At 30.7% G+C, this 9,178-nt stretch overlaps 2 long non-coding RNA genes across 2 annotated transcripts; both read left to right on the top strand.

The window, feature by feature from the left end:
* The first annotated feature begins 588 nt into the window (after window positions 1-588).
* On the top strand, window positions 589-2,256 carry LOC104119306 (uncharacterized). Its single transcript, XR_011409937.1, has 2 exons — window positions 589-800; window positions 1,715-2,256. It is a non-coding gene; the product is annotated as an uncharacterized lncRNA (long non-coding RNA).
* Window positions 2,257-6,458: 4,202 nt separating this feature from the next.
* Window positions 6,459-8,470, top strand: LOC104119304 (uncharacterized). Its single transcript, XR_691400.4, has 2 exons — window positions 6,459-6,655; window positions 8,081-8,470. It is a non-coding gene; the product is annotated as an uncharacterized lncRNA (long non-coding RNA).
* Window positions 8,471-9,178: the final 708 nt, after the last annotated feature.

Here is a 9,178-nt window from a genome sequence, read left to right on the forward strand (position 1 = left end):
TTATAAATATATTATATTATGGATGTTCATTTAGTGTTCCGTTATAAATAAGCTTCCTGAAGAAACTTATCCATATGGGACTTAACCGTAAATATGTTTATCTATTTAGTACTCTATTGGAAATAAGTTTTATGAAGAAACTTATCCTTTCGGTACTCCGTTATGGATAAATATTATCACTGGTAGAAGATTATCTATATATGGTACAATGAGCTTATCATTTCGGTACTCCGTTATGGATAAATATTACCTCGGTAGAAGATTATCTATATATGGTACAATAACAACTTACAAGCAACTTACACAGCAACTTGCAGTAGCAGCTTACACAACATCATCTTTTTTTCTATAAATAGAGGAGATTTCAGTTCATTATGTACCTTAGATTGAAATTGAATAATATATCAGTTTCTTTCTATACTTATCTTTATTTTATAACAATTTGAAGAATATATTCCCTTTAATAAGTTTATTTGTTCGGTATAGATTTAATTAATCGTTAGATATTTTAAAGTAAAAGAAAAGAAATTGTTGCAGTCATTTTTTGGGGCGATTGAAGTGACAAGGAAGAAACTTCGTCCAACAGCATACACGTAGAAAGTTGCTAGCATCGTGTGTTTTGTACTTTGTCTGCATATCACTTTTGTTTGTCTTTTTATTCCTCCTTTTCTGTCTGCTAAATGCATATATCACTTTCCACTCCTCATTTCTCTCTGCAAAGTTTCAGCCTTTGCCTCCAAGCTTCTCAAACTCTCCCTCCTCTCTGTTTATGTGCGTTTTGGCTTTGTAGTTTTGCTAAGGTATGTATTCATTTCTTCTTTGTCTATGGAAATTATAGAAATTTATGTGGTTAGATATTATTTTATTAAGGATGAAAAGATAAATTTAAAGTTAAATTATATGTATCATTCTTTATTAGATTGATTAAAAAGTAAAGAGCGTCACATAAATTGCAATAAAAAAAATAATTTACAATTGTCGTGACTAGGGCTAGTCTTGACATATGAGGTTTTGGCTTGGGTTTTGGGGGGTGGGAAAGAAAGAATCTTTTTTTGTTTTATTTTTTTCCTTATATCTTAGATTAAGATATATTGGAGATATGGAGAGAAATATCACATGAACTGTGTAAAGTAAACATGTTAATGATTTTAATACTTCCTTTTTCCCAATTTATGCGGTAACATCTGGATTTCAAGGTGAAACTTACTAAATTTATATATATGGATTCAGACATAATTCTTTTAGTTTTTAAAAATAAAATATACATATTTAAAGATTACTTATAAATTACTATAAGTCACAATAATTAATAATTTAAAATATATAAAAAAATATTTAAAAATTATGGTCAAAGAAAAACTTAATTGACTCAGCTCGAAATCCAAACGGTGTCACATAAATTAGATTGGGTCAATGGTACTTATAACATCTCTCAATTAACAATGTTCTCATCTTCAATAGGAAGGGGAGTCTTGACGTAACTGGTAAAATTGTTATTATGTGACCAGGAGGTCACGGGTTCGAGCCGTAAAAATAATCTCTTGCATAAATACAAAATAAGATTGCGTACAATAGACCTCTATGGTCCAGTCATTCTACGGACTCTGCACATGGAAGGAACTTAATGTACCGGGCTACCCTCCCATCTTCAATAAAAAAGCAATAATACTAATAGCACTTGTTTCTTGAAAATTATGTTTTCGTGTCAATGCAGGAGGAGAGAAATCGCACCACTACTTAAAGAGAGAGAAGCAGAAATTGCAATAATAGAAGAAGAAGATGCATGTAATAGTGATATCGTTGCCTTTGGTCATATTGGTATTGATCGTAGCCATTGCTTGTTTCCTGTTTGGAAGATCTCGGGGCCGCTGGTGATTGTTTGGCACAGAAAGTCAAAGAATCACTGTTTAAGATTGATTGTTGGACCATTTAGCAACATGGGCGGAGTTAGGGCTGCGAAAGACGGTTCAGATAGTCAGAAAATTACACTATATATATAAGATCAAAAAGAATTTTATATATATGTATTAGCTGTTGAATTCTCTTGATTTCGTCTCGTGTTTACTTTTAAAAAAAAAATATTTAGTGAAAATTCTGACTCCGTTAATACAGTCGCCCTTTCCTCCCAAAAGACAAATAGATACAGGGAGGAAAAATGAAACCTTTTGCTCAAAGCGTATAATCTATCCTAGAGGTTAATTCTATCTAGTTGTACCCTATTTTTTGATAGTGTATTTATAAGAATGAAACTAGTAATTGTGGTGTCTTGTGTAATGCACAAGTGTATTTTCCTCGAACGTAAGGTGAAAGAGAGATTCGACTATATATCGTTATATGTTAAACTGTTTGTACTCTATCCCAGTTTAAAGTCAATTTTGAGTCTTTTCCCATCCATTGCAAAATATATATATATATATATATATATATATATATATATATATATATATATATATATATATATATATATCGCGTGTTTGGAAGCTATTACTGAAGGGTATATTTAAACCAATCATGTAACGATATGGAGTATTCAATTATTGACACAGTATATTTGGGTCTTTCTCAAAGTTTAGTAGCATATTTGAATATTTTTTCTACTTTTATAGTGTTAGAGATTCTAGTTGTAGTCAAATTAAACACATAATTTTGTGACAATAAAATATAAATTCCATATTTCTGAGAAACAATGCAATCATTCCCCCAAAATGTTTAGAAAATAATATCAACAATTATCACCACAAATAGGTACAAGATTTTTTATGGCTAAAAATTGCGCAATTTAACTATAAATTCTAATTATCATTATTCAAGAACCAATTTGTGGTTACTAACCTTTTTTCTGAATGTAATTTTAACAACTTGAGACAAATATTTTTATTTTTGTCACAAATCGTACACAAGGTCAACGATAAAATAATGTGTGATCAGCAATTTCATTTTTGTAGCTAAATATTGTTCTGTAAATAGTGTTTAATATTTTTTTGGTGGGAAATCGTATTAGAAAAAGTTTGTTATTAAATTTTGAATATCATCCCTAAATAGTACATCCAAATATGAAATCTAATATTTATCACAAAAATGAGTGATTTGTGACGAATGTTTAGTTGTAGCTAGACACTATATTTTAAGACAAAACTTCATCGTGGCTAAACTACGTATTATATAGGGACAACAGAATGATCGTCACAAATTATCTACCTTATTAGTGACAAAAACTATGGTCACAAATAAGTAACAATATTTTGTAGCTGAAATTCGCATTATTAGGTACAAATTTTTAATTGTTGCTATTTTAACATTTTTTTTTGTGACGAAACTTTTTCGTATCTAAATTTAGGTATTATTAAGACAAAAGATATTTCGTCACAAATGGTATACAACGTCAATGACAATTTCTTTTTTCATTAATATCATTATCTTTGTAGCTAAATATTTTTCATTAAATGGCGCCAACTCATTTTTTTGGTGGGAAACTTTAGTGGACAAAACTTTGCTACAAAAGTTTTTGTTTCGTCACTAAAAGTAAGTGACTTGTGTATTTAGACACAAGAAGTAATTTTTGTCACAAAAAGTTAACAATTAGTGATAAATTTTATGTTGGAGCTATAAATTTCGTAGCTAAATATCACATTTGTTGTAGTATATATTAAATTAATTTACTTGAGGACTTTAGGAGTTCGTATTATAAGACAAAGTTTATACTGTATTTCATTACATGACCCAAGGGTAGGCTATCCTAAATAAGAGTACGTCGACACAAGTACTCGCTGAATGTTCATCAAAATCGGTTCAAAAATACGTTTAATATGGCGTGATGTTATTCGCTTTGGGTCAAGCTCGCACAAGTTAATTTTCAAGATTCAATATGTGCCAACAGAGCTCTACGCTATCACTCTGTCATCGTCATACTCGTCATGTCCTATTGAATCTGGGCTCTGATACTAGTTGTTAGGTTAAATATGTCCAAAGATACTTTTAACATAGTATAATATTATTTGCTTTGAGCCAAACTCGCACGGTTTTTTTCAAAAGACTTTATACCATTGAAAGATACATACACTTTATTTTTAAGTTTTCAATCTTTTTAGCTATCAATGTAAAATTTTGTTTGCACCCCTATAAGATAGTAAGGATTTCAAATTGAGTTTAAATCTTATTTTCTATATGGTTAATTAAGCTAAGCGACAGGGGTTGTTATCATTTATCGGAATCTTTGCTTATAGAACATAGATGTGAATTGAAACTGAAAAATTGAGAATCTTCCCGCTTCCTAGTAAAATTTGATTGATATCTATTAGTCTTGTTTTTGATCGTGGTAAAGGTGAATTATGCAAATATGTTGTACTAAAAAAATGGATACTTCTTCCGTTTTAATTTTTGCATTTTAGTTCAATTGAGTACAAAGTTTTAAAAAATCGAAAGCGAAACAAGTAGAGGAATTTTCATTAGGCATTACAGTTTAGAACTTAGTCACTATAGTTTGCTTAATTATTATTCGCAGTTACTGTTTAATTTTTACTAGCATGTATCACTTGTATTCGTTAACTAAGGCGAAATACATTTAAAAAAATACTCTTGATGAGAGTCAAGCCCAAGACTTTCTCTTACAAAGCAAGCCATCTAACCAACTAAGCTACAAGAAATTGTTGTTCTCTTATTTCATTTCAAAATAATTAATTTCTTATTTTATGAATTTGCTATAAAATTTAAATATAACTACGAATGATAAATTTATTGAAAGTATATCTAAAAATAATAAATACAATATAAATATTTGATGTCCGCGTAATTTTCCCACACAAGTACCTATTACGGTTGTGAATTGAACAATACGCAACCCAAAACCGAAATGCTTAGGGAGTAGTCTAGACTGTCTCAAGTACAGGAAAGGATAAACAAAATGACCATATATTAGGAATTTTTACCTTCCAATACTATATATGAAATTTTATTACCCTCTCTAATCAAGTTTTAACTTAATTACATGGTCATATACAATCTACCAATTATATACAAATAAGTTTTAAATGAGTATCCCTTTATATTAGGAATTGAATAAGGAATATATGTTATTTCTCCATCTCTCTCTCCTATTCCCCCCCCCCCCCCCCCCCCCAATTTTTCTTCCTTTGATGTTCTCTTTTTTATGCTTTCTTGTTGTATAGAGTTTTAATGAAATTTATCAATGCATTTCAATTGTTTTACTATAGAGTTTTAACCTAACAATTTCCTTTCATGTTACACAATTGATGTTCGAATTAAAATTGTCAATCAATAAATTTGGAAGAAGAAGAACACATGACATACAATATACTTACGAAATTGTATTAAAGTTGTATTATAGTTGTATGTAAATTGTATTATGTTGTAGTTATATTTTTTTTATTTGAATGTTGTATGAAAGTTGAAAATAGTTGTATAGTGTATGAATCGTTCAATAAAATTTATATTTAAGTTATAAATACTATCTATTTACATAAATTTGTTGATATCTATCAGCATTGTATTAAGAGAGGAAGTTTTGATTGAAATTTCAAAGATGAAAAAGAACACGCCACATACAAAATATATACAAATCATATACAAAATACATACAAAAGACATATTATATAAAAATTATATTTAAGTTGTATGATGTTGTAGTTGTATTTAATTGGGTAAAAATAATGTATGAAAATTGTAGATAAGTTAATAAGTTTTATACTATATAATTAGTTATATAAAATTTATTTTTAGTTTATATGTAGTTGTAGATATATCAAATTTGTACGAAATTTATTTTTAATTTATATGTTGTTGTACCATACAAATTTGTATGATGCTGCTGTCACTTAAAATATCATTTATCGCGTTAAGTTTTTTTTATTTTATTAGTAAGTGGTAGAATAAATAAAAATAATATTCCATTTTTACTAAATAAATATCGGGAAAATAAAACAATAGCAAAGTTAAACTAAACAGTGTATGACGATGACAATTAAGGAAGCAAATTCTTATAAAATTCATAGAGCCAAGTTTTGTTAAAAGCAATTAAGGCGGTAGATTTTTTTTGACATTTCCTTATTGCTCTAGAAAGATTTCACCTTAATTTTACAAGCAATTAATGCGGAAGAAAAATAAGGAAAGAGGAGAGGAGAAAAAAAAAAGAAAAAGGGTGTAACTCAATTCCTTAATTTAAGGCACTAATAATGGATTATATATGGAGAGAGACGGCAGAGAATAGGGAAAGAGGATAGGAGAGAAAAAAGAAAAATAATATAATTAAATCCCCTAATTTAAGACACTAATAATTGATTGTATATAATTTGTAAGTAATCATTATTTAGGACGGGTAATATATAAAATTAGGATAATTTTAATAAATAAGTTTTAAATATTATATATGCATTAAAAATTCCTATACATAATAAATAATAGAATAATAAAGGAAAAAATAAAGGACAAACGAAAAGCTGTAATATACTCGTATTGAAAGCCTTTACATTGAAACACCTCATCATCCTAATCATCCTCGAACCTTCCCAAATAAACACACCTAGCTACACCTCAACTATTCGAATTCACCTCTTTTCAGATTTTAAGGATTCAGAAACAGTTCAGTTTTTTTGTTTCAGTACTAGGTCATCAAAAAGTTTTGTTTTCTTGTCTGAACGAGGTACGTTTCTCTTTACTTTAATTTCCTTTCATTTGGCTTATATCAAATTGGGAGATCATTGCTTTAAAACCATAAACCAACACAAGATTAAAGACTTGGCGAAGTTAGGTGGCTATAGTTTAAATATTTTATTAGATTATTCTGTTCACATGTAAATTATTGGTTCAAGCTGCCTTGAGTTTTAAATCTACCCATAATTATACCTTGATTTTACTCTTGAACAGTAGCGAATTAAGGATTTAGAGAAATCTGGTGACTTCTGTTCTTTTTATATATATATACATAGGGATACTTTAAGTTCTAAATTCTTTTGTAATGTTATCTAAACTTAGTTTAAATGACCTAGATATTTAAGTACGCAACATATATGCCAGTGATTTTGTGTAAGTAGTTAAAAAAAGTTAAGTTAGTAAAACTCTGAGTGAGGAGAAAACTCGGGTCTTGGATTTAAGTCGTTCCTTTTGATTGAGTCAAGTCCAAGCTCTAGGTTCGATCATGCCAGGGAATCCGTTTGTTGGCGGACTAGCCACTTTTGGGTCAATAACACAAATGACCCACTTTGGTAAGCTTGAAAGTTTGGCAATATTTGAGGCTTCCAAGTGGCTATTTCTTCAAGGGTTGTAACTGGAAACACAATTGCTGTAAGCCTATAATATCGAGCCCAAAAGATTCGAATGGATTCGAGAAGCAAGCTGTTATATCTGTGAAAATAGCGTGGGCTAGCCAGTTTTCGGACTGGTAATTGAAAAATAGCCAGCGTTTGCAAAGTCACTGAAAAATAACCACTATTTTGCTGCAGCACGGAAAGTTCCAGCATAATATATTGGAAATTAGTGCACCTGTGTATGAACTTCCAGCATATTATGTTGGAACTCCAACACACGGAAAGTTCCAGCATAATATACTAGAGATTGAAGCACCTATGTATGAACTTCCAGCATATTATGCTGGACTAGTATATTATGTTGGAAGTCCGGTATATTATGCTTGAAGTCTAGTATATTATGCTGGAACTCCGGTATATTATGCTGGAAGTCCAGTATATTATGCTGGAATATTTTTCGGATTTTGAACAGTATTTTCGTTCAGATTTATCTTTACATGAAAAGTGGCTAAATTTCGATTACTTTTGAAATCGTAGCTATTTTTCAACTACCACTCGTAAATCTGACTATTTTTGAATTTAACCCGTTATATCTTTATCACCACACTGAAACTCTCTTATCATACCAATGTCTAATGCACTTAAATTAAAGTAAATTAATGCATTGTGCGTAAACTGTAATATAGATTGGTAACTTGAAGTAGATTGTAAGTTGTTAAGAATATATTGGTAAAAATTTATGTTGTTAGTATATATAACGTGAGCTTCGGAGTAGTTATGTTTAGTAATGTTTTAATGTGTGCGCGCAATTATTTTGGCAGGAAAAGAGAAGCATTTTAGGTTGAAGTAAAACTTGAATCAATGGGTTACGTGATTCTGATATCACCTCCATTGATCCTCTTCTTCCTCATCACGGCCCTTGCTTGTTACCTTTTTGGTAGGTCACGAGGCCGCCGCGAAGCTGCCACACTTCCTCAGTTTTATGGACCACCACCACCCGCACCTCCTCCCGGAACCCTTTCTCCGCCACCCGAAAAATAGCATACCCGAAAAATAGCATACTTATTTTCTTACTATTTTGCTTCTAATTGTATAGGTCATGTTGTTAACATTTGAGCAAGTTGGTTGTTTGTTTAATTGTATGAGACCAAATAATTGTACGAGACTTGAAGACATCAGACGTTACTATTAACGATACACACACCTTTCAAGTAATCAAAATGGAAATACCAAAGTATGGGTTGCAGAACTATGTTACGTGGGAGAAATTCAAAAATAGTCAGATTTACAATTGGTAATTAAAAAATAGTCACAGTTTCAAAAGTAATCGAAATTTAGCCATTTTTCATGTAAAGATAAATCAGAACGAAAACACTGTCCAAAATCCGAAAAATATTCCAGTATAATATACCGGTCCAGCATAATATACTGGAAGTTCATACACAGGTGTTCCAATCTCCAGTATATTATGCTGGAACTTTTCGCGTGTTGGAGTTCCAGCAAAATATGCTGGAAGTTCATACACATGTGCACCAATCTTCAGTATATTATGCTGGACCGGTCCGTGTTGCAGCAAAATAATGGCTATTTTTTAATGACTTTGCAAACGCTGACTATTTTTGAATTACCAGTCCAAAAACTGGCTAGTCCGCTACTACATGTGGTTAAGAATCCTCCGCTACAATTTCCAAAGGTTTCCTGGAAGTCATTATTCATGGCACAAGGCATTATGCCTCGACATCAATTCACCTTGTGAATGGCAATTCACCAGAGATTAGCTACAATGGGCAGATTAACCAAATGGCGGATCCTAATATCCACTGCATGTGTCCTCGGTACTACTGATGAAGAAGAGACACATGATCACGAGTGTCCCTACTCTAAGTTTATCTGGCAAAAATTGTTAGGTTAGTTTGGTA

Source organism: Nicotiana tomentosiformis, chromosome 7, assembly GCF_000390325.3.
Source record: "Nicotiana tomentosiformis chromosome 7, ASM39032v3, whole genome shotgun sequence".
Taxonomy (NCBI): Eukaryota; Viridiplantae; Streptophyta; class Magnoliopsida; order Solanales; family Solanaceae; genus Nicotiana; species Nicotiana tomentosiformis.